The sequence below is a fragment of the Trachinotus anak genome, unplaced genomic scaffold, assembly GCF_046630095.1.
Source record: "Trachinotus anak isolate AG129_WGS33_773 ecotype Australia unplaced genomic scaffold, CSIRO_AGI_Tana_v1 ptg000011l, whole genome shotgun sequence".
Classification (NCBI taxonomy): Eukaryota; Metazoa; Chordata; class Actinopteri; order Carangiformes; family Carangidae; genus Trachinotus; species Trachinotus anak.
Genome location: NW_027273862.1, coordinates 15,376,823 through 15,383,950, shown reverse-complemented (window position 1 = coordinate 15,383,950; position 7,128 = coordinate 15,376,823). Strand labels below are relative to the sequence as shown.

At 36.4% G+C, this 7,128-nt stretch overlaps 1 protein-coding gene across 5 annotated transcripts in view; it reads right to left on the bottom strand.

The window, feature by feature from the left end:
• Window positions 1–3,644: 3,644 nt before the first annotated feature.
• The window catches only part of tcf12 (transcription factor 12), a 75,186-nt gene continuing 71,702 nt past the window's right edge, over window positions 3,645–7,128 (bottom strand). For all 5 annotated transcript variants that reach the window (XM_071488355.1, XM_071488357.1, XM_071488354.1 and 2 more), the window contains one exon: window positions 3,645–6,550. The gene's annotated coding sequence lies outside the window, so the exon portion shown is untranslated. The remainder of the gene's footprint in view (window positions 6,551–7,128) is intronic.

Here is a 7,128-nt window from a genome sequence, read left to right as displayed (position 1 = left end):
ATAAACAACCATCTTTTTTTGTTTGTTCTTTAAACTGAATAAACTAAATATCAAATTATAGGGCGATTGAGAAAGTAAAGCAAGGCTATTGTTTGTGTGAGGAAGAAGCTGGGCCAACATAATGATAAAAAAAAAAAACCTTATCACAGATTTTTTCTCTCTTTTTTAATGAGTTCACACATTTTGAGGTATGAGTCAATATTTTGCATGTTGTGAAAGAAGTACATGGATGGACCCAGTAGATCGTAATCCTAATATTGTGGAGAAATACTATACAAAACACCCAGAAACACCCTACTCTAATATTTCAAATATATAAAATAACACTTACACGCTTTAAGTTCATGAATGATAGTAATTGCTTGTACAGACTAATGGTGTTATGAATTATTTAACGCCCTGGGAGAATTATACATGTGTTTGCACGCCTCAAACACCATGCAAGATTGCTAATGCACTCTGCACAAATGCGATTTGCAGCTGCACGTCTTTAAACACCGAGAGCGTCATCTAGTGGATAGTAAGCTGCCCTGAGTGCGGGTTGTTAATGAGGATCTGTGCTGGTGGCCCCGGCGCACAGACAGTGAAGTAAACGCCTCATCATAGATAGGGCAGCATCACTTCTGTGATGCACAGGTATGCAGGGGGTCCAGCACTACAGCCATAAAAAACGAGGGGGGAGTTGTGCTGAGGCATGTTGGAAAAGCTGAGCTCTCTGGAGAGTGAGTATTATTTCTGTAAAGTGTCTGTGGTGTGGTGAGCATGTGTTTTATGAGGACTGGCAGGACTAAGCAAACATTACAGAGCAGTGATAAATAATATCTAGGATGGTTTAAAGAGGTAGCAGCAGAAGCAGGATTACAGTCAGTTCAGTTATACTATGGGTGGACTGATATGTCTGTATATGGTAGCCTACTGTCTATGAATTTTCTCACACATACAAAAATGTCTCGTCGAACTGAAATGTGATATACAACACAGACACATGCAAGTGTAGCCCTATACTGTACATATATTATGGAATAAACCACAGACAAATAAACCAACTGATAAATAATAGTAATAATAATAATGAATATATGACCTATCTTGACTCAACTCCATAGTGATTTTTCTTTTGTTGTTGCTGTCTGACCAACAGCAAAAAATGCAGTTCACACTATTATAATATACAGCAGGGACACATCATATTATTGTATTTTTGCTTGAAAGTGGTCTTAAACAACTAACCAGTCATCAAAGTATATTACACTTAATTTTATATTGATCATTTCCACCATAATTTTAAGGTGTTTATAAAACTGTTGTTGCTTGATACATGAAAAGGAGGTGGACAATATATTAGAAGTATACAATATCAACAACAATAACAAAATCACACAGATATATTTCCTTTACAGGCATTACAGTGTACAAAGGTTTCTGTTTTTTTCCTGGTCATTCACTGTATCAAACTTTACACTAGATACCGTTTTTAATATGAGCACCACCATCTTCACAGAGAATATTTTAAACAATATTATTCTTCTAAAGATTTGCATTTGCTGAAATAACAGCACTGTAATGCTCTCTCTGACTTACACCGAGATTCTAAAGAAATGATCTATTCTAGGTTTCCTTGTATCACTCTTGCCACTGCAGCATAAACTACATTAAACCGGAGGCCCAGCTGCCCCTTTGCCTTTGTAGTCTCCCACTGTTTATATTTGTGTCCGCAGAGAGACCACGCAGCACCACAGCCTTTAATCTGAGCTCTGTGCCACTGTGTTGGGTTACAGCAGCACACAATGGGAGCTCTGTTCTCCGCTGAGGTGCCACAGCTGGGACCTCTGGGCATGCTCAGTAAACAGCTCAGTCTTATCCTGATTATACTGCAAGAAAGACCGCGGGGAACCTGACTGACATGGACCAGGGATGTCACAGATGCTCATATTTAGCCCACTTGATTTAACCTTTTCCAGTGTTATGGTTTTTTTACAAGAAACATTTTGGGGGGAAAAAAGTCTCTGAAGCAGTGTATCAGGCAAACACCACCACTGAAAACACCACTATTTCTCCCTCATATGTTTGCTGTTAATTGGTCTAAATAAGATCTATTTTTTTTAATAACAGTGATCTGGTATTCAGCCAACAACTTTCCAAAATAAAGGAAGTATTGGTGGACATTAATATTCATAGTGACCATCTACCTGTGGTTGTTAACAGTAAAAGTAATTCAACAGGTGGAGAAATTTGTGGGTGTAAGCACACTACAGTGCTACTGAGGGAAGCTCAGCAGAAACCTTTTTTTTAGCTAAAAACTTTTCTACATCACAGGAAAGTATGACACTGAATTAATTATAATGAGAACATGTTGGTTGCTTTAATTGTTTCCCCTTTCCACACATCACCATCCTATTTCAGTTGCTGTTGCTTTACTGTGTATTGATAACAGTGAAAAAATTATTAGATTCATCTGTATGAATCAGTATGACATTCCCTCTTTGTATTACTATCCCTCTGCCATAGCTCAACACTGATTCATCCGAACATCACTGTAATTTTGGAAGATCCATTATTTGTCTAACTTTTGTCTGAGGCAGATTGCCGAAGCCTCATAACAAAACACAATAGGTTGTTTTGTACAGAACAAGCTCTGTGGAGCCCCCCAGAAACTGAAACAAAGAAGCAGAGAGACGACATGACGCGTGTTTAGTGCAGCATGCATTCTGAGAGTAGCAGAGAGGAGGACAAGCTTACTGTTTGGAGCAGAAGGAGCAGAAGGCTTGAAGGATACAAGCCAAGGACTTTCTGTCAGTTGGCCCAGCAGCCATGACAGGAAGTCAGCCTTCAGACTTGGTGGTCCCACTCCTACAGAAAACATGCACACCCACCACCACCATCAGCCCAACACTCACATCTCTTCTGTTTTTCCCTGCAGGGAATATTGAAAGATGACGGTCATGATTTACACTGCTCACTGCTTCGCTGAGCTCACCACAGACAGAGCAGCAGTCAGCAGTTTTCCTCTGAGCGTCACCTCTGTCAGAAAACTGAATTAGGATCAGACCTCTCAGGAAGCGATGAGTACTCTCATGCTCGCATCTGCAAGAGGATAATTTTGTACAGATGTACAAGGTCGGAGATTTACAGCATAACAGTCCTCCAGGTTCAGAGCAGCACTTTCACAACACTTTTGGGATTCATGAGCAGATTGAGTGTGGAAGTCTACAGAAAGCAGCTACCACCAAAAACATTTAGTAGAAAATACAGTTTAGGTTCGTACTTTTCATAATGGCTGCATCAATTTCACTCCTGTGCTCTAGTTTCAGTTCATGTATTTCTTTTAATTCCGTTTTGAGTTCTTTGCTTATATGTTTACATGACATGTGTCAAGAGAAATTGTAAAAAAAATATTGTAAAACATCCTGAACTTGACAGTTAAAATAGAATTACTTATGATATAAATTCACATTGAATTCAAATATATTCAAACATAAACAAATGTGTTCCTAAATATCAATTTAGTGTCCCTATTGATAAATATTCATGCATTTTTGCTGGAATGGCTTTCATACAGGACCTGTCTCTAGCTTTTTTTCTTCATCCTTTTAAATCTATATGTAAAAAAAAAAAAAAAAAGTAGCACCACAGCACACATACAGTACGCTGCTATCACACTTTATTAAAAATAGAAACATATATTCATTGTACTTTTCATACAGACTACAATGGTCCACTGGCATTATTTTCAAAAATGAGTTACATACTATAAAACACTCATTTGGCCTAAATCCACTGTAGAAATGTCTTTAAAAAGCAATCAAACAATCAAAAGAAAGAAAGAAAAACAAGAATAAGGAAGTTTACATGAACCCCCATGTTTCTGAGTTCTCTCTACTTCATCTTTCCTGTGCCTTTTCATAAAATAAAACTTTATGGAGAGGAGAAAATGTAGATATGGAGAAGAAACAGAAACAAACATGTTTGCTTAGTGAGAGAAATAAATGCACATACAACTGAGTTTACAAAAAGATGGCACATTTATTGCAACATAAATGTTATATACATTGTGTTTTTCTGTTGAAAAAGACAGAAAATTCAAATTCTCGTTGCTGTGGTTTTCTTTTTTGATGTGCATCGACAATACCTGTTTTGTTTGACAGAACAAATCTTTTATCAATCAACAACGGAGACTGAAGAATAGGATGGAGGTCGCACTTTTAGGGATCTGGAGCTCGCACGAAGCCTTTTTAAGTACTAGACTACGAGCAACAATTCAGCTATGCTCTTGAGATGCCATTTGTAAATTTCTTGTAATAATGGACAGGTTATGGTAAATAACCGTACATTTTACTATCTAATATAGTAAAATAAAGTAAGAAACTTTTTACTCAAAACTTTTGCTTTCAAAAATCTAGAAAGAGTAATATTTAGAATTCAAGAAATATTCTTACAGTATTATTGTATAAAAGACTAACTACAGTGAAAAATAAGCCAAATGTTTTTTTTTTTCCTTTTGATTTTCTTTTTTCATATATTATACAAGGGAAAGCATCTGGGAATACAGCAAAGTCTAACTTGGCAAACAGAGGAGCAAAGAAATATAGGAAGAACAGGAAATTTAAAAATGAAGGTAAGAGAGCAGGAGGTGACGTACATTATACCCTCAATCAAAGTCTGCCAACATGAATACAAGCTTGTGAATACTGAAATGAAGAACAAGGCCACATTCAGTCAGAGAATACACAAAAACCATTTAGGTTTTTTTTTTCATTACAACAAAGTTGTTAAATCATAAATCTTTAATGTAAACTCTCATCGTGGCATCCTTTAGTCTAATTTAAGTCCCTTTTTGTACAGAATACTCATTCTGAATGTGGCAGCCTTGTAAGGTGTTGATAATGAAAGAAGACAATATACAAAGAAATAAATGGAATATAAAGCAAGTCTTAAGACCAAAGACTTAATAAAAGGAGAAACGTAAAGCATGCACACTGATAGGGAAAAACAAAATAAAACCATGACCAATGTCTTAAAACATAAAAAAAAATCCTGTTAACTGCTTTTGTTCATTATTGTGCTACAGTTGTATGATATTCAACAAAATCCATGAAATATCTAGTCTGGCTTACTGTATTGAGTATATCACGGCTTGCATGAAAACATCATTGAAAAATAACTTAGAAGTTCTCTCTCCTGACTGAAACTTGACACTGTAATGCTGGAAGCCTCGAGAAAGGACTTGTTACAACACGAATAAGCATAACTAAAGTTTACTCAGAGTAACTGTTTTTGAAATTTAATGTCTTGAGATATTAACAGAAAGAAAACTGAAAAATGGTATCTTCATCAGGCCAGGAGAAAGTGTGGTCGTCGTTTCTTCATTTTAAACTACGTCTTTGTTAAGCATTCTCTGATTAGCTGGTGGCAGAAAAATGACAAAAAACACAAGCCACTTCTGTGCTGACGTCAGGAGCATGTAACTGTCAGGAGGCTAAACAAAGATAAGAACCTGCAAAAATATGTCACTGCTTACATTTAACACTATATGGCAAAGGAACTGAAGGGCAGTAAAGACCACTTTTCCTTTAGTTAAGACACTAAAATATGCAGGGAATGCTAAGGTTTGCAAATAGTTTGCTCTCTGTATTTTCACTGCTCACTTCCAAGGAAAAAAAAACACAACTAAATCTGAGCTTTCAGTAAAACTAGGGTTTGCCACTCGTCTGTCACCTATGTAGACAATATTGTTGATGCTAATGTACTCGGGCCTATTATTCCACTGGTCAGTAGCACAGAAACTGATCTAAACTACACAGAAAAAAACATACGTAGTTTTGGTTACAGATGTGGCCAGTAGCAGAATTAATAAAATATAAATATAAATAATAAATCCTCTTTTTTAAAACATGGGGTGCTTTAGTCTTTCAGATCTAACAGCTAATGACAATTTTCAGTTGGGTATAAATATCGCTCTAAACTGGCCAATAAATTAATCTTAATCTTTTCAGTGCCCAAATATTTTCCCCTCATCTCAGACTCGCCAAAGACTTATCAGGGTGGAGTGCTCAGTTTTAATGGTGACACTGGCAAACTATAGATCAACTGAAAAGCCGCATACGTCTCTTTGAATTTACTTAACTTTCCCTTTAGACATACACTTTATAGCTCAATAACATAATAAATAGAAAAAAAAGGAAACAGACAAACAAAAACAATTGCTGTTACAATGCATTCGTCAATTCAGTTTAGGCACAAGGCAATTTCCACATACGGTTCGAGGAGATTGCGAAGTCTCTGATTGTTCAGAAGCAACACACTTCTTGCAGACAGTGATATGTGCTGAAGATTTTTCTTTGTGGGGAGAAATTTGCAGATGGACACTGGTCACAGGGCGCAAGATGCTTGGCTCTTCCTCAGTCTTAGGATTGGATTGTGTTAGTCTTGTGGTTTTGCTTCAAGTGGTCTGTCTCCTCCAATTGGTGTCACAAACTGTGAGTCCTGTTTGTCACTGGGAAGCAAGGTCACCGACTCAAAATGGGACCGAAATGATCTGGATCACTTTGATCTGGAGAGAGGAGGGGAGAAATATACCAATCAGAGGCGAACACCAAAAATCAAGGTACAAAATAAATTCCATCTGTACTTTCAGTTCAAGACTATAAAAAAAGGAATAATTTCAAAGCACCATTCCTCTTCTTTCACATTAGTCAATCAATATAACAATTCATCTGCGACTAATTGATTAATCACTTAAGTCATTTATTGCGCAGCAATGCCAAACAGGATGTTGTTCTTATTTGTCGAATGTGAAGATGTGAGGAATTTAGGAATTGTGATGGTGAAGATGTGTCATGATATTAGCAACATCATCTCGTGATCATCTCCAAAAACAACCCCGCTGAAGTCAACTACTGTGCCGAAACATCAGGTATTGTAACACCCAGTCCAACAAATCAACATTATTATTATTATTACTACTATTATTGTTATTAAAAATAATAACAAAAATAAATTAACAACAAATGCAACAAATTCCATCAGTTAAGAGAAAACCATTAGATAAAAAAAATACAAAAGAAGACACTAACTTTGCTGGCTTCAGATCCAAAGATTCTTGATTAATTAATGAATTGTTTGAGATAA